Source organism: Panthera uncia, chromosome D1, assembly GCF_023721935.1.
Source record: "Panthera uncia isolate 11264 chromosome D1, Puncia_PCG_1.0, whole genome shotgun sequence".
In the NCBI taxonomy this organism is placed as follows: domain Eukaryota; kingdom Metazoa; phylum Chordata; class Mammalia; order Carnivora; family Felidae; genus Panthera; species Panthera uncia.
Window position 1 is genome coordinate 54,597,338 of NC_064808.1, and position 19,558 is coordinate 54,616,895.

The following is a 19,558-nucleotide window of genomic DNA, read 5'->3' on the forward strand; positions in this document are numbered from 1 at the left end:
GGAGGGAGGAACAGAGTTACTGTAAAGGGTCTGCAAAGCTCTCCTTAAACAAAACATTGTCTATTGACTGAATAAGTCTTATACTTAAAAAAATAATTTTTCTTCTGTGTCCAACTCTCCTAGCATATGGAACATGGCATCAGATGATCCCCTATTTAGCATAAGTCCTGTTATGGTATTTTAGATTTAGGATATTGTTATTCCTTGATGTTCTGAACACTAGAACATTCAAGCTCCACTAGCCAGCCCACTGGAGAACCTCAAGCCTACGTGAGAAAGGCCAGGTTCCTTGTATCAGAGGTTAATGTGGTCTACAGCCCTGCTGCAATCAATCTCTTCAGCTTCACCCCACCTAACTCTAGTTACACTTCTGTTCCTTATGACTCACTCTGCCCAAATATATCGGGCACTGTCATTTTCTTTTTTTTTTTTTTTTAAGATTTTTTTTTTTTTTTTTCAGTAATCTCTACACCTAATGTAAGGCTCAAACTCACAACCCTGAGATCAAAAGTTGCACATTCCACCAACTGAACCAGCCAGGTGCCGCGGGCACTATCATTTTCAAACTGCCTATCTCATTTTCATCCTTTTTGCCCAGCCTTAAAAGCCCAGTCCCATACATACATTTCCCCAAATATCATAGCCCCTCTGCTCCCTTTTTTTAAGTTTTTAAAAAAATTTTTAGTGTTTATTTTTGAGAGAGAGAGAGAGACAGAGCACGAGTGGGGGAGGGGCAGAGAGAGGGGGAGACACAGAATCCAAAGCAGGCTCTAGGCTCTGAGCTGTCAGCACAGAGCCCAACATGGGTCTCTAACCTATGAATCGCAAGATCATGACCAGAGCCAAAGTCAGACACTTAAACAACTGAGCCACCCAAGTGCCCCTCTCTTTTCTGAGCTGAGTAAGAAAAGTGCCTGTGACATGTTTGCTATGTGACAGGGAAGTCCCTTCCCCTCCCTAATTGTTGCATTGCCCAGGCCCTCTTCTAAACCCTCTTTACTCCCCTCCTCCTTCTTTTTCCCATTTGTCCTACTGGAAGAAAGAGGGGGGCTAGGTGAAGATCAGAATTAGAAGGGATCTGGTCTGGCCAGGAAGTAAAGCATTATCAGGTTTAGGGTCACAGGGATGAGAAAGTTTACCAGACTATCCTAAATTAGACCTTGCCTTAAACATGCTGGGTGACCTTTAGTAAGTCTCTTAACTGTCCTGAATCTCAGTGTTTACATCTGTAAAATGGAAGGAATGATTCCTGCCCTGTCCCCTCAAAACGTTATTAGGAGAATCCAATAAAGCGATGAGTATGAGAGTATTTGGAGACTGTTAAGTGACACTTACAGTGCAAACCCTTCATCTAATTTGAGAATTCTCTCTCCGAATCCCCACCAACTGTTGGTATGTAAACTTTTTACTCAGAATTAGACCATTATTAATGGATTTATTAAAGTATTTAAGGAATCAACTCCATGAAGCCAATTTAATTCCTTGATAAATTTTCTGTATAGCACAGTTAAACAATTTCTAACTTTTCTAGATCTTTTTCTATATTGAATTTGCATCAAGATATATTCTTTTCTCTGTCAATTTTACAAGAAAGATCAGATTCTTCGGTTATCTTTTACTTTACCAATTTTTACTGATTTTTGCTTCAGCTATTATGAAGTTTCTAGTCATTATTTCCACCAATTCCACCTTTTCCTGGAAGCAGTTTGAGCCATTGTCAGTTTTATTTTGTGTTGATTATGTCTACCAAGTGGAATCTTCCCAGGGGTCAACTTTGCAATGTTTAATGTTACCAACAAAGATGGGATCATTCAGTTTGCTTTTCCATCCATAATAAATGTTTACCACATGTAGTTTTAGCCATTGTCAGTTTTATTTTGTGTTGATTATTTCTACCACATCTAATTTTTTTTTTTTGTTTTCTGCAACCCAACCAAAACACACTCAAGGACAAAATGACAGTGTCAAAACACTATCCTTTGCCTGTTATTATCTGATTAACTGGGACTGTGAGATGGTTTTGTCTCTACTGTGTTAATGAGTTTGTTTGAGCTCCTCTTTCTCTCAAAGCATCTCTTTAAGAGCATTGGCACACATGTGTGGGCTGGACTCTTAAGAATTGCTTGCAAAAAAAAAAAAAAAGTATTGCATTAGAATGGCAGGAAAATGGACATTACAGACCATGTTAGGAGAACCAATTTTCATTGAGCCAGCTGCTGGGCTGGCATTTAAGATCCATTATGTCATTTAATCCTTCAGCCTAAACTTCCTTTACATGCCCATTTTATAGCAGAGAAAATTGAGGCCCAGAGAGAGGAAGAGATGGCCGAATTAGGATCAGAAACCAAGCCCTGGTTTAACACTTGGTGCAATTTGAATGTTTACAAGTTCCAAAAATTATGTAACTTAATTTTTAAACTTTTGCAATCATCTTAATGGAAAATTAAATTATAATTTTAGAGTTTAGCTAAGATAAACAAGAAAAATGCATGAATATAAACAAAGCATACTCAAAGAGCTTTTTGTAAATTAAAAATAGAATTACCATATGATCCAGTAATTCCACTGTTGGGTATTTACCCAAAGAAAACAAAAACACTAATTCAAAAAGATATATGCACCCCTATGTTTATTTCAGCATTTATAATAACCAAAATGGAAGCAGCCCAAGTTTCCATCAATAGATAAATAAAGAAGATATGGGGTGTGTGTGTATGTGTGTGTGTGTGTGTGTGTGTATAAAATGGAATATTACTCAGTCATAAAAGAAGAATAAAATCTTGCCATTTACAACCACATGGCTCTGGAGAGTATTATGCTAAGTGAAATAAGTCAGTCAGAGAAAGACAAATACCATATGATTTTACTCATATGTGGAATTTAAGAAACAAAATAAAAAAAGAGGCAAGCAAAAAAGAAAACCAGACTCTTAACTATAGAGAACAAATTAATAGTTATGGCGGGGGGGGTTGTGTGGAGACATGAGTGAAATAGGTAAGGGGATTAAGAGTACTAAGTGATGAGCACTGAGTAATGTATAGAATTGTTGAATCACTATATCATATACCTGAAACACTGTATGCTAATTATCCTGGAATTAAATTTTTAAATGTTTATTTAGTTTTGAGAGAGAGACAGACAGAACATGAGCTGGGGAGGGACAGAGAGAGAGGGAGACACAGAATCCAACGCAGGCTCCAGGCTCTGAGCTGTCAGCACAGCAGGGCTCGAACCCACGAACTACAAGATCATGACCTGAGCTGAAGTCGGCCGCTTCACCGACTAAGCCACCTAGACACCCCTTGAATTAAAATGTTTTAAATATATTTAATTTTTTTAATGTTTATTTTTATTTTTGAGACAGAGAGAGCATGAGTGGGAGAGGGGCAGAGAGAGAGGGAGACACAGAATCTGCAGCAGGCTCCAGGCTCCGAGCTGTCAGCACAGAGCCTGACATGGGGCTCGAACATACAGACCGTGAGATCATGACTTGAGCCGAAGCCGGATGCCCAACCGACTGAGCCACCCAGGCACCCCTAAATATATTTTAAAAAGAGATTTTTTTTTGTGATAGCAAATGAGATAAGGAGTATGAAAATGTTTTGTAAATGACCAAACACTGGACAAATGGAAGTTACTACCATTTGTGATGAAGGCTGTTATATCAACCTGTTAGGCCATTTTCCCAGAGTGCTAGAAAACTAATAACATAATAACATTCAGTAGATGGGTATCAAATGCCCATCCTAATATTTAATTCTAACAACCAATACTAAAGAATAGGATTGCATCCTATATATCTATCCTTTAAGACCCAATTCCGACATCAGGAAGCCTCTCCTCACCTTTGGTTAGGTTAGAAGCCCACTGTGCTCCCATGGACTGCTCACACTATATGTTCACTGTCTATTTACTGTCCTCAAGGACAAGGAGCAAGGTGGTCTGGTTCATCTCTGTGACCCACCTAAATCAGTTCAGCCGGGGGCTTCTCCCAGCGTAAGCCTTCAGTAAATAGTGGTTGAATTAATGAACAAATCAGGGGCGCCTGGGTGGCTCAGTTGGTTGAGCGTCAGACTTCGGCTCAGGTTGTGATCTCAGGGTTTGTGAGTTTGAGCCCCGCATCGGGCTCTGTGCTGCCAGCTCAGAGCCTAGAGCCTGCTTCAGATTCTGTGTCTCTCTCTTTCTCTGCCCCTCCCCTACTCACACTCTCTCCTTCAAAAATAAATAAACGTTAAAAAAGAATAAATCAATCCATTAGGGGCTGCTAGCTGGCTCAGTCAGTGGAGCATGGGACTCTAGATCTTTGGCTTGAGAGTTCAAGGCCAACAATGGGCATAGAGATCACTTAAAAATAAAATATTTTTTTAAAAAATCTAAGGAAGTTTATTTTTTAATTAACATGACAAGTATATAGACCATATAATCAACAAGGGAAATAACAATAAAGCTTGGGGGAAGAGTTTTTTTAAATGACAATGGAAAGATAAATTAAGGGCAAAGGTAAATCATAAATGAATCTGCACAAACATTAACAGCTATGGAAGCTTCCATGCAGCAGCAGGCAATTGGAGGAAAGAGGCTTGACATCCCAGGTTCAAATCCTAACTCAACTAGGAATGCGTGTTTAGTCACTTCCCCTCCTACACCTGATCCTTATCCATAAAATTGCTGACCATATAGAACCCCAGGGCAGATAAAAGAATTAATCAAAGTACCAGATGTTTTGCATGCTCTGAAAAGCTGACAGAAGTGAGGGCTGTTACTGATGAAGGTCAGGAGAGAATTTGCTGGGAAGTTTACGTTTAGGAAGATCCTTTACATAAAGCTGCTCAGTTCATAAACTTGAAAACAAAAAAAAAAAGCAGTCTGATTATAGTGGGTTAAATTGTGTCTCCCAGAAAGTCCCAGTTTTAACCCTCGTGCACGTGAATGCGATCTTATTAGAAAGTAGAATCTTGGCTATTAAAAATCTTAGGATGAGATCCATCCTGGATTTAGGTGGGCCCTAAATCCAGTGAGTGGAGGTGTCTTTATTAGAAAAAAGAGAAGAGATTTGAGACACAGAGACAATAAATGGGAAGGCCATGTGAAGATAGAGGCAGAGATGAGTAGTCACGCAGCCCCAAGCTAAGGAACACCAAGGACTATTGGAAGCCACTAGAAGCTGGGAGGGAGGCATAGATGGATTCTCCCGAAGCCTCCAGGAAGAACCAAGGCCTGCTAACATCTTGATTTCAGACACCTGGCCTCTCAACTGTGCAAGGATACATTTCTGTTTTGTTTTTTTTTTTAATTTTTTTTTTTTAACATTTATTTATTTTTGAGACAGAGAGAGACAGAGCATGAACGGGGAGGGTCAGAGAGAGGGAGACACAGAATCTGAAACAGGCTCCAGGCTATGAGCTGTCCGCACAGAGCTGGACGCGGGGCTCGAACTCACGGACCGCGAGATCATGACCTGAGTCGAAGTCGGCCACTTAACCGACTGAGCCACCCAGGCGCCCCGCATTTCTGTTGTTTTAAGCCACGAGTTTGTAGTAATTTGTTAAGGCAGTCCTAGGAGACCAATATACCAATTAAGCTGGAAGCCCAAGTAATCAACTAATTAGCAAATATTTTAAGACCCCCCAAAAAGATTCAGAAGAGTATATTTTGGGAAATGTTTATCCGTTCCACTTAATCTCTAAAAGCAGCTATGGAAAATTTGTGTTAACATCCATTGTCTTCAAATCCATGCCTTTTCTCTTTTTAACTAGTAGTTCTTGACCTGTCTCCTGGGGTGGCCCATACTTTGAATGAGTAGAAAGAACTCTGGTATCATACAAATTGCACAGACTTAGGAGACCAGATCTGGGTTCATATCGCAGCTCAGCCACCTAGAGGCTACCACATTGAGAAAATCATTTGTCCTTATTGAACCTCCGTGTCCTCCATTGTAAGATGTGACTAATATTATCCGCTTCATAGGGTGAAATGAATTAATTCATGTCAAGTACAGTGCCTGACCCAGGAGATTCATAACTTTGCCTTGTCCAGAGAGCAATAGAGATCTTCTCTTTTTATTTGGGTGATGTTTGGCTGGTGGAGGAAGGGAAAGGAAGGAGCCACCAATTTTCATTTCAACTAGAAGGTGGGAAAGCATTCCAGAAAAAGAGAAAGAACAAGAACAAGTGCTTTTATTTCCAGAAGAGCTGAGGTTCCTCTGGGTGGGATCTATGAACCCCCCTAGAAGAAGATGGACAGCGTTGGATACTTATGTATTATTCATTCAGCATAAGGTACTGACCCCAGGCACAGTAACTCCTGCATTGGCTGCCTGGGATTTGGGTGGAATTGGGGCCAAGAGAGAGAGGTCATTGGTACTCTAGTTATCAAATTCCATTCTGGACTGAGCTCCTTTGGGAAAGTTTACTGAAGTGGAAACCCTTGAAGTGTACTCTGAAGGATGAGGAGGAACTCATCAGACAGTGAAGGAACCTGTAGAGGGCAGAGGAAGCGTCCCTGAGTTCAGGAAAACTCAGATCAGGGGTTCTCAACCCTTTTCGTGCCATGGACCCTTTAGGTAGGCTGCTAAGGCCTACGAAGCTCCTCTCAAAATAATGATTGTAAGTGCATAACATAAAATACCAGAATTACCAAAGAAACCATTTATACTGAAATACAGTGATCAAATATGAATATATATTCATTCACAAATTAAAGATCTCACTACCTAATAACTACACAGTTTCAAAGTAGTGATGAACACAAAATATGTCAGCATATTTTCAAGATATTTCAAAATATTTCAAGATATTTTGCAACAACTGTAATGTGATAGGGAAATATCTGTGATTTCTGTTGGTGACAAAATTGGAAGGTACTGCTAAGTCTACTTGTGGCTTGTCACCTATATTCAAAATGGAAAGAAAAACCAGATTTCTGTAAAGATTAATGAATATAAAAATGTAGCTCTCCCATCCAAGAGCACAGCCCTCTGGACTCTCAGGCCCCAGGTTAAGAATCTCTCTTCCAAGTAGTTGGACTAGAGCATAAAAATTATGTAGGAAGGGACGACAGAGCCTGGGGGCTTGTGTCTGTGACAGGAATTTTAATTTTTAAAATTTTTTTTAATGTTTATTCATTTTTGAGAGACACAGAGTGTGAGCGGGGGAGGGGCAGAGAGAGAGGGAGACACAGAATCCAAAGCAGACTCCAGGCTCTGAGCTGTCAGCACAGAGCCCAATGTGGGGCTCAAACCCACGAATCATGAGACCATGACCTGAGCCAAAGTCAGATGCTTAAGTGACTGAGCCACCCAGGTGCCCCGGGAAAGGAATTTTTTTTAAATATAATTAATTGTCAAGTTAGTTAACATACAGTGTATACAGTGCACTCTTGGTTTCGGGGGTAGATTCCCATGATTCATCGTTTACATACAACACCCAGTGCTCATCCCAACAAGTGCCCTCCTCAATGCCCATCACCCATTTTCCCCTCTCCCCCACCCCCTTATTAACGCTCAGTTTGTTCCCTGTATTTAAGAGTCTCTTATGGGTTTGCTTCTCTCTCTGTTTGAAACTATTTTTTACCCCTCCCTACCCCCATCGTCTTCTGTTAAGTTTCTCAAGTTCCACATATGAGTGAAAACATATGATATCTGTCTTTCTCTGACTGAATTATTTCACTTAGCATAATACCCTCCAGTTCCATCCACGTTATTGCAAATGGCAGGATTTCGTTCTTTCTCATTGCCAAGTAGTATTCCATTGTATATATAAACCACATCTTCTTTATCCATTCATCAGTTGTTGGACATTTGGGTTCTTTCCATGATTTGGGTATTGTTGAAAGTGCTGCTATAAACACTGGGGTACATGTGCCCCTATGAATCAGCACTCCTGTATCCTTTGCAGAAATTCCTAGTAGTGCTATTGCTAGGTCATAGGGTAGTTCTATTTTTAATTTTTTGAGGAAACTTCACACTGTTTTCCAGAGCAGCTGCACCAGTTTGCAAGAGGGTTCCTGTTTCTCCACATCCTCGCCAACATCTGTTGTTTCCTGAGTTGTTCATTCTAGCCACTCTGACCAGTGTGAGGTGGTATCTCAATGTGGTTTTGATTTGTATTTCCCTGATGATGAGTGATATTGAGCATCTTTCTATGTGTCTGTTGGCCATGTGATAGGAATTTTTAATGGAGTGTGGGGTTGAGAAGGTAGTGCCATGCAGTTGGCAGAGACTAAGGATCCAGCCAGAATTGAACTCCAATCCTCCTTCCTATCTCCATCCTCACAAGCTTGTGACCTTTGGGCAAGTCACTTCATCTTTCTGCAAAATGTGGATATTCACACATACCTCCCAGGGCTGTTATGAGTGTCTAATGTAAATTTCTCTTCAACCCTACAACTCTGTAAAGAGACAAGGATTTTGCATTTTGTTTTGTTGTATTTGTTTACAACTGTATTGTTTTGGTTCTTTATGAAAGAGGAAAGCTTTAGAAAGGTTGGCAGGAGACACTTGGGGATGGCAGGAATGAATAGAGCAAAGCGGACAAGATCAGGCAGACGGGAAGTTGTCTCTGGATGGACTGATCTTACGTCTCAGAGAATACACTTGAGGTAAGCAAAACAGTGCAGACAGAACAAGACTGAGGCAGGAAATCCCCCAGAGGGAAAAGCCTAGAAGTCAGAGCCTCTGTCCAAATACCTATGGCCTGCCATGTTGCTGTTCTGCTAGAGATGGAAAAGTTCTGAGAATGGAATAACCACCTGTGTACCCACTAGTTTGCTCTCATTGTAGTCTTAAGGGGGCGGGGGCTGTTCCTTTTTTCCCCAGTTTTAGGAAGTCTTTATCTATTGTGAACAATCACCTTTTGACAGTCAAAACTGATTTCAAAGAGGATAAATTTGCACAAATTTGTCAAAGAATGCACCAAACCCATCCTTTCCAGCTCTCACATTTTCTTGTAGGCTTTTTGTTTTCTCCTAAACTTCTCTTGAAACATTCTAATCCTAACCTGGATGAATTAAGGGGAAAAGAAATGTGTCTGCATCTCACCCAAGAGAGCCTGGGCGGCTGTTTTCTGCAAAGGCCATTCAGGAGCCAATGCCTTTGAGGGTAGTGAGAGATTACCAGAAGTAGGAAGGTCTGGGGCTTGGACATATGTGTGGCCTGCTGTCTGGAGGGACAGCGCATGGTAGATAGAAGGACATTGGTATCCATTAATCAAAATATTTTTCTCTACAAAAGACCAGATCCTTTGCAGGGGAAGGAGCCCATATAATGTAAGCTCTGAATTGGATTTAATTTGATTTAAATTGAATAAAGTAATATGTCATTTCTTACTTCCCTAACTTTGTGGAGTAAGATTCATACCCGCTATATAATCAACAGAAAAAAATAAAACTGACAACATCTAAATTGCACACAGTGAAATTACTCATTGACTAAAATGGATGGAAAAATCAAGGAAGGCTTCTTGACAAAATGTAGATCTGGAAAATTCATCCCAGGAAAAGTGAACTCCATAGAAAATAGAAATAATGACCACAAAAGATAACTTACAATGGCAGAAGCTATAATTATTAAACTGTGATATGGATTTTTTAAATTGACTGGTAACACAAATCATCATTATGAAATTTATACCGAAAATTATTTTTCAGATGAAGATAATTATAGTTCAATTTAAGCCAAAATGAGTAAGTTGGAAATAGATTTAATGACTGTATAGAAAAATCAAAGGTATTGAACTGACTTAATGTGATTTGTTCTGGGAAATATTTTCTCAGTGAAAAGTAATCAATATGATATAATTCCATCAAAAATTTGTATTCATAACTACAAGACAAAAACGTCCTCAGGGTCAGGTAGACTCAGCCGGTAGAGCATGCAACCTATGATCTCAAGGTTGTGAGTTTGAGCCCCACGTTGGGTGTAGAGATTACTTAAAAATAAAAATCTTTAAGGGTGCATGGGTTGCTCAGTCGGTTAAGCGTCCGACTCTTGAATTTGGCTCAGGTCATGGTCTCACAGTTTTGTGGGCTCTGCGCTGACGGTGCAGAGCCTGCTTGGGATTCTCTCTCTCTCCCCTTCTCTCTGCCCCTCCCCTGCTCATGTGCTATCTCTGTCTCTCTCAATATAAACAAATAAACTTTAAAAAATAAAAATAAAAATCTTAAAAAAAAATTTTAATCTTTAGGGTCAAAGTGGGGGCCAAATATCTTGACTCTCTACTAAAGCTCCTAGAGAGAGAAAAGAAATGAAGACGGTGGCCAAACCTTTGCTGATCTACACTTTATCAAGAAGATTTCCCTGATCCTTTTATCAATTTTTCATCAATAAAAAGTTTCAGGGATGCCTGGGTGGCTCAATGGGTTAGGCGACCCACTCTTGATTTCGGCTCAGGTCATGATCTCATGCTACATGAGATCAAGCCCCGCATTGGGCTCTGTGCTGACAGTGCAGAGCCTGCTTGGGATTCTCTCTCTTCTTCTCTCTCTGTCCCTCCCCTGCTTGCACTCTCTCTTTGTCTCTCTCTCTCTCAAAATAAATCAGTAAATATTAAAAAAAATTTTCACTGTGTGTAATTTCACTGCTGTTTTATTTTTTCTGTTGATTATGTAGTCATCAGTGCCCTACAAGATAGGCCCCTGCCTTGGGGCCCTACTACTTAACATTCTCTTTGTCCATCCATTTCTCCATCTGTCCACTTAATAGTTACCAACCAAACAAACACCTACTCTGTGCCAGGCCCCGGCAAAGGAATCAGGCCAGGCCCCTGCCCTCAAATGATTATAATTTTAATTATTTTTTTCTAATTCTACACTCTTTCTTGTTACTTCATAGGAGAGGACCTCCAGTACAATGTTGACTAGAAGGGATGATACTGGGCACCCTTTCCTTATTCCCATTTCAGGAGGAAAGCTTTTTCTATTTTATCAGCAAGTATGATGTTAGATGTAGGTTTTTTGTGCATGCCCCTTATCAGATGAAGGAAGTTCCCTTCTATTCTTAGTTTGAAAGGATTTTATTATAAATGATTGGTGGCTTTTATCAAATTAATTTTCCACATCTCTTGAGATGATCCTATGACTTTCTTAACTTTATTCTGTTAAATTGGTGCATTATATTAATTTTCAAATGTCAGATCAACTTTGTATCCCTGGAGTTAACACAATTTGGTTGTGTAGTATTATCCTACTTATTGATCTTTGGGTTTGGCTTGCTGATAATTTGCTTAGAATTTTCACATCTTTGTTTAGCCTATAATTTTCCTTCCTGATAATGTCCTCGCTAGGTTTTTGTACCTAGGTAATGCTCATCCCATAAAATAAGTTGAGAAGTACTTCTATTTTTTCTGTCCTCTGGAAGAATCTGGACTTGGAGTTTTCTTTGTGGGAAGATTTTTTTTTTTAATAAAAAATTCAATTTCTTTAATAGCAAAAATTTAACAGAAACTACTCAGTTTTCCTGTCTCCTCTTGTGTCAGTTTTAGTAGGCTGTGTTTTTCTAGTTATCTGTTCATGTCATCTGAATTTCAAGTGTGTTGGGATATAGTTACTCACCATTTCCTCCCACAATCTTTTTGATTCATGTAGGATCTGTAGGGATGGCACTCTTTTCATTTCTAAATTGAGAATTTTGTCTTCTCTTTTTATCTTTCACCTATGTGGCCAAAACTTCATCAACTTTACTAGTCTTATCAGAGAATTAACTTTTGGTTCTTTGAATCCTCCCTTCATATCTTTGTTTTCTATTTTATTAACTTCTTCTGTCAACTTTATTATTTTCTTCTTTCTACTTCATTTGGATTTAATTTCTGGGTGTTTTTCCTGACTAGTTGAAATAGATATTTAGATAATTTATTTTCAGCCATTGTTTTCTTTTCAATATACTCACTTGAAGCCACAGATTTCCCTCTAAACATGGCTTTAGCTACATTCCATAGGTTTTGACATATTATATTTTCATTATCATTTGAATCAAATACTTTGTAATTTCTATTGTGATTTCTTTTTTGACCTTTGCATTATTTGGGGATTTTCTAGTTTTCTTTGTGTTTTTGATTACTAGCATAATCCAACTGTGGTCATTGAACATACTCTGTATGATCTTAACTCTTAGAAATTCAGTTAGACTTACATTATGGCTCAGCATATCAATAAATATTTGTGTGCACTTGAAAAGAATATGTATTCTATTGTTATTGGATCCAATGTTCTATTATGTCAATTATGTCAAAATTCTGAAACATGTCATTCAAATTTCATTTGTCTTTATTGATATTTTTATTTGCATATTCTATCAGTTACTGAGAGAGTTGTATTAAAATATCCCAGCATGATAATGGATTTGTCTATTTGTCCTCGAGAAATAGGCCCTGCCCTAGAGGTTATCACAGTCAGATATGAGGGCTGACACAAGTAAGTAATAATTGTGAGTATATGTTTAAACATTCTAGCAAAGAGAAACCCAGGGAACACCCAATGTTTTGGTCATATAGAACTCATGGAAGCTCCCTAAATATGGATTTTGTTTTTCCCTACAAGACCTTTGTCTAAACCACGTGTCACAAACTCAAATGCCTATATTTGAAAGGAACAGGGACAATATAAAATGAAAAGAAAACTTTAGATTTCTAAACTTGTATAATAGTTGAGGAAATGGGCTGAAAAAATTACTTAGCTGCAAACATGGTCAATCTTTCATGAGAAAAGAAGGATGACTCTGAGGGCAGAACCAAGACCCACAAGGAAGTATTCCCAAGTTTGGTCTGAATCATGTAAGTGCTTGATTTCAGAAGCAATGTGTGCCCTGCTTGATTTCAGAATTGCTATGGACCAGTGACTCCTGTGTACCTGTTTCCTCTCTATTTGAGCAGGAAGGTCGATAGCAGTTACCTTGGTCCTGCTTGGGATGTTGGGCAGGTAGAGAGAAGACAACTTGTCTCTCATTTGCAGGTGTTTGGATAAAGCAGAACTGTACTTGATGAGACTACTTGAGGAACTACTCCCAAGGAGACTTGTTTTCATCTGAATTTGACTAAAATGACAAAATTCAGGATTTCAAGTTGATACTGTGATGGGATGAGACTTTCAGGGCCTTACAGGAAGGTGAGAGTATTTTGCATGTAGGAGAGACACAAGTCATTGGGGTTAAGAAGGCAGATTATGTTATCCAGCCTCGAAGATGGCCTCCATAATTCTTACCTGTGATAGAGGGTAACTTCTAAGATGAGGTCATAAAAAGCATTGTGGCTTCTGCCTCACTCTGTCTTGGATCTTAGAAGGTGGCTGCCATGTCATGAGAACAGATCCACATTCTGAGGAACTGAGACCTCCTGCCAATAACCAAGCTTCCCATAGAACCTTCAGATGACTGCAGCCCTGGCTGATGTCTTGACAGCAACTTCATGAGAACCTAGAGCCAGAACTAGTTAGTTAAGCCATTTCCAATCCTTGACACAGAAAATATGTGAGACAATACACATCTATAGTTTCAGGCCACTACATTTGGGTGTAATTTCTTACACAGAAATAGATAATTTATACTCCCACTTGGACGGCTCACACTTGAACTTTAAAGAACTACATCTATTTACAGCATAGAGGATGATTGTTATGGCAATTGAACTTACATCATCACTAATACACTAATACATCATCACTGATATAAAGCTGTCCCTCTGAACGAACCATTTCTTGAGCCTCATCGCACACCCATCCTTCACCTGCTATCTCCCACTCATTCTCCAGGATTTATCTCAACTATTTCCATCTCTAAGAAGCCTCCTATTCCCAGGGACAGAGAGACCCTATATTTTCCTCTGCAGCAGCACTGGTCACTCTAAGCAGAAACTGGCTAGGTTCAGGTCTGCCTTGTGTAGCAGATGTCAAGCAACTTGAAGGCAGGACCCTAGGCACGGGGCCAGGCATGGGACAAGTAGGGAGAGTCAGTGAGTGCTTACTAAATGATTTAATGAGTTTGGAAGCAGTTTCTCACCCCTGGGGGCCTTGGTGAATTTTTAGGGCCTCTGTGAAGTGGAATTCCTGTACTCTTGAGGTCTTCAGGTACCTTAAGGGAAGACTCAGTGGACCCCTGGGGAACTCCTTTGTACTCCTTTGTTAGGCCCACAACCAACTCAAAAGACAGACACCTCTTAAGGAGATTTTCAGGAAAGGCTCAGGGATTCATGGTTGTAAGGAACAAAACCATGACAAAAATTTCTGGCTGATTTAAGAGAAGGAATTTATTAAAGGAATATGGGACTAGGGGTGGCAGAGTAGCTCAATTGGTTGAGCACCCGACTCTTGATTTAGGCTGAGGTCATGATCTCATGTTCATATGGGTTCAAGCCCCACATGAGGCTCTGTGCTGACAGTGTGGAGCCTTCTTAGGATTCTCTCTCTCCCTCTCTCTCTCTGCCCCTTGCCTGATCTGTCTCTCTCTCTCAAAATAAATAAACTTAAAGAAAAGAATATGGGAATAGCACATAAAAAGATGCTCAACATCTTTAGTTGTTAGGGAAATGCAAATCAAAACCACAATGAAATCCTTCAAATTCACTGGAATGACTAACAATTTAAAAGACGGATAATAACAAGTGTTGGCAAAGATGTGGAGAAATTGGAAACTCCATACATTGTTGGTAGGAATGTAAAATGGTGTAGCTTCTGTGGAAAACAGACTGGCAGGTCCTCATAGTTAAACATGGAGTTATCATATGACCCAGCAATTCCACTCCTAGGTATATATCCAAGAGAAATTAAAACATATGTCCATACAAGAATGTGTACAAGAATGTTCACAGCAGCACTATTCATAATAGTCAAAGAACAGAAGCAACCCAAATGTCCATCAATTAATGAGTGAGTAGACAAAATACAGTATATCTATATAATGGAATGTTATTTCACATAAAAAGTAATGGAGTACTAATACAACATGCCACAACATGGATGAACCTTGAAAACACTATGCTACATGAAAGACACTAGTCACAAAAGACTACATATCGTATAATTATATTTATATGAAATGCCCAGAGTAGGTAAATCCATAAGTACACATAGTAGCTTAGTGGTTGCCTAGGGATTAGAGGGTGCTGTGGGTTGAATTGTGTCCCCCCAAAAGATATGTTAAGGTCCTAGCCCCTGGTACCTATGAATGTGACCTTATTTGGAAATAGGGTCTTTGAAAACATAATTAAGATGTAAACTAAGAGGGGCACCTGGGTGGCTCAGTTGGTTGAGCCTCCGACTTCGGCTCATGTCATGATCTCATAGCTCGTGAGTTCGAGCCCCGCGTCGGACTCTGTGCTGACAGCTCGGAGCCTGGAGCCTGCCTCAGATTCTGTGTCTCCCTCTCTCTCTGCCCCAACCCACTCACATTCTGTCTCTGTCTCTCTCAAAAATAAATAAACATTAAAAAAAAGATGTAAACTAAGATAAGGACTATAGAGTAGGTTATGTTCTTTTTTTTATGTTTATTTATGTTTGAGAGAGAGTGGGTGTGCACACGTGAGTGTGGTAGGGGCAGAGAGGTGGGGACAGAAGATTTGAAGCAGGCTCTGCACTGACAGCAGAGAGCCCAGTGTGGGGCTCGAACTCACAAACCATGAGATTATGACCTGAGCTGAAGTCAGATGCTTACCAAATGAGCCATCCAGGCCCCCAGGGTATGTTCTTAATCTAATATAAGTGATGTCTTTATAAGAAGAGAACAGACACACAGTGAGACGCACAGAGAGATGAATGCCACATGAAAACATAAGACACAGAGGAGAATGTCACTTGGTAACAGAGGCAGCAATTGCAGTGATGTACCTGCAAGCCAAGGAGCACCGGGGATTGCTGGCAACAGCAGAAGCTAACTGAAAGGCTGGAACAGATTCTCCCCTAGAGCCTGCAGAGAGAGCCTGGTCCTACCAGCACCTTGATTTTGGACTAGACTCCAGAACTATGAGAGAATACATTTCTGTTGCTTTAGGCCACCCAGATATTTTGTGTTATGGCAGCCTTAGCAAAGTAGTACAGGTGACTAGGGAGAAATGGGGAGTGATTCCAAGGTGTATGGCCTTTTTTGGGGGGGCGATGAAATGAAATGTTCTAAAATTCATTGTGGTGGGACACCTGGGTGGCTCAGTCGGTTAAGCATCCAATTTTAGCTCAGGTCATTATCTCATGGCTCATGAGTTCGAGCCCTGTGTCAGTCTCTACTCTGACAGTGTAGAGCCTGCTTGAGATTCTCTCTCTCCCTCCCCCTCTCTCTGTCCCTCCCCTACTCACTCCATCTTTCTCCAAATAAATAAATAAACTTTAAAAAATCAAAATAAAATTGATTGTGGTGATGGTTGCACAATTCGGTGAATATACTCAAATCACTGAACTGTTTATTGAGATATATCTGTTACACATATATAGGTTACATATATATGTTACATATATGTATATATATATATATATATATATATTTTTTTTTTTTTTCCTTCAGTGCTAGGGTGCCTGGGTGGCTCGGTCAGTTGGGCATCTGACTTCGGCTCAGGTCATGATCTCGTGGCTTGTGAGTTTGGGCCCTGCGAGGGGCTCTGTGCTGACAGCTCAGAGCCTGGAGCCTGCTTTGGATTCTGTCTTCATCTCCCTTGCCCCTCCCCAACTTGCACATTCTCTCTCTCTCTCTCTCTCTCTCTCTAATATAAATAAGCGTTAAAAAAAATTTTAAGTGGTATTGGGGAGCTCACAGAATCAACAAGAGTCAAACGGAACCAGGTATAGAGCCAAAAATATCACCTCAAATCATATGAAACTGGTCTGGGGAGAACCCACAGTTGCTTTCTGAAGGATCAGCCACTACAGACTTAAAAATTATTATTAAATGAAGCAGGTCCTCTTTTTTATGTCGAGGAGATGTATAATTTACATATAACAAATTGCATTCATTTGAAGTGTATAGTTTGATGAGTTCTGACTAATGTATATATCCCATGTGACCACTATCACAGTCAAGATACAAGATATTTTCATCACCCCCAAAAGTTTCTCTGTGCTCCTTTACAGAGAGTTAGTTCCCTGTAGAGGGAATCTCCACCTCCAGCCCAAGGCAAGTACTGATCTGTATCCTGTCCACTTCCTGAGCCTGCTTCTCCAACCTTCACCCAACACCCTTCCGATAAATTCCTTTTCTTTAAGTGAGCCAGAACTGGTGTCTGTGTTCACAACCAAACATCCTGGCTGATAAAACAGGGAGAAAACAAAGTAAGGAGAAGGGAGGAAAAAAGTAACTCAGACAAAATCTATCCACTCAGATATATAAAGTGCAAAACCAGAGGAAAACAACTCATACATTCCTCAGGGATACATCCCCTTTTGGGTAAACCCATAAAGAAAACCAAAGGCATGACTGTGCAGTCTGGGTTATGGGTTAGCAAGTGTTCTCGATACCTCCCGCTGCTGTGAAGAGAGTGGACTCCCCCACCCCACTGAGGTTGAGCTTGGCCATATGACTTACTTGGGCCAGCCGAATATTAGTAAGCACGAGATGAGCAGTGCCTTAAACGTGCTTGTGCTGCTGTTTGCCGTGGCTCTCCCACTTCAGTGAGCTGCCAGGAGGAGAATAGGCACCAGGTAGACTCTGATCCTAGTAGGGTGGGAGACACATGGGGCAGACCTGGCTCCAGTTCTGCAGTCTGGAGCCCCACCCAGACAACCCATGGCCTGAAGTAGAGCCACCCCACCAAGCCCAACCTAGATTAGTGCAACGTGCAGACCATGAGAGTGAGGCAAAGGCTTGTCAAGCTGTGAGGCAATACGTGGCATTTTTGTGGCAACAACTGATGAACACAGTGAGCAACAGCCATTTCGGGAAGGGAGAGGAAGGGATGTGATCAGGGCTTCAAAGTATTCAGGCTGAGTGGTGGGCTTACAAGTGTCCATCACGTCGTTATTTAAAATATACACATCTATTATACATACTCTGTTATTCACAATTTTTTTTTTCAAAGCTTAAAAAAAAAGTGAGGGAGGAGTGTGGGGCCAAGGCCTATAGCAAGCATTTCTGGGCTGAATGGAAGGTGGCTTGGGAGCGGGTGGGCAGATATGAAGGGCTGGTGCAAGAGGAGGATGGTGGGGACTGCACGGAGCCGAGTGCAGAGATAGGCAAGAGTGGTGAAAAGACAGTGCTTGGATCCAGATGGTAGAATATTAGATTTTACTTCCTACTTCATCCTTCTCTGGATTTCCCAAATTTTCTACCGTGGACATATATGACTTTTGTAATCAGAGAAAAGAACAAAAATGTAATGGGAGACGCAGGGGGTCACTTCCCAGCAGGCATTCTCTCCTTCCCTGTTGATAGCATGAATCATGGTCCAAGTCAGCCATGGTCACATTTCCCTGTTCCCTGTGGCTGGGTCAGTGGAGCCTGGATGCCCCAGTTCTGACCAGTGAAATGAAAGGGGATTTCCCCTGGTGGGAGGTGGGGGCAGAGTTTTGAGAAAGCTTTCTCTCTGTGATAAAAAAGAGGATAGACAAGGAGGGAAGATTTTGGATGTTGTTGCATAATGGCGTGATATTTGGATCTGTAGCAGCCATCTTGCAACCTTGAGGGGAGATGTTGCCAAGGTGGGTGGCTGAGGGGAGAGATGGCAAGGTCCTGTGGGACAGGTTACGCACTGAGTCAATTCAGGGACTTTTCTGCTGACTTCTTGTTAAATGAGATTATGAAAATTCTACAGCTTAAGTTGCTTTTGGCTTAAAGTTTTGTTTTGTTTTGTTTTGTTTTGTTTTGTTTTTAGTAATCTCTACACACAACATGGGGCTCAAGCCCATGACCTGGAGATCAAGAGTCACATGCTCTTCCAACTGAGCCAGCCAGGTACCCCTTAAGTCACTTTTGGTTAGGAAGCCTCAATTACAATGACAACATCCTAATTGACACAGAATGTTTTTTCAAGTGTAAGGTGAGATACATCTGATGGCCTTAGAGATTCATTCATCTCCCTAGATAGCTAGCCTCATGATCTCAGCTACAGGATTTTAGGGGTTCCCCCTTTCTTTCTTTCTTTCTTTTTTTAAAGGATTTTATTTAAGTAATCTCTACACCCAACATGGGGCTGGAACTCACAACCCTGAGATCAAGAGTCACATGCTCTACCAACCGAGCCAGCCAGGTGCCCCATAGGAGTTCCCCTTTTCTAACTAGGCTATTTCCTTGACAGAGGTACTTCCAACGTGACATAGTCACATAGCTGTTCTCTCCCCATACCCATTCTTTTTAAAAGTTCCTGGGCACCTGGGTGGCTCAGTCGGTTAAGCAGAGGACTTTGGCTCAAGTCATGACCTCATGATGAGTGTGAGCCCTGCATCGGGCTCACTGGTGTCAGTATAGAGCCTGATTAGGATCCTCTGTCCCCTCTCTCTCAATCCCTTTCCTGCTCGTGCTCTCTCTCTTTTTCTGTCTCTTCAAAAATAAATAAACATTAGCCTGCCTGATCGTGCGTGTTCTGGCCACTCTGTGCCCTTCTGCATTTGGCATCGCCACAGCTGCCCTCATTCACTCCCCACCCTGCCACCCGCAGCC

General features: G+C 40.8%; 1 protein-coding gene across 1 annotated transcript in view; it reads right to left on the reverse strand.

Annotated features, from left to right (window-relative positions):
• FAM168A (family with sequence similarity 168 member A) overlaps positions 1-13,861 on the reverse strand; it is a 199,052-nt gene extending 185,191 nt beyond the window's left edge. The window contains exon 1 of the mRNA XM_049619500.1: positions 13,192-13,861. The gene's annotated coding sequence lies outside the window, so the exon portion shown is untranslated. The remainder of the gene's footprint in view (positions 1-13,191) is intronic.
• Positions 13,862-19,558: the final 5,697 nt, after the last annotated feature.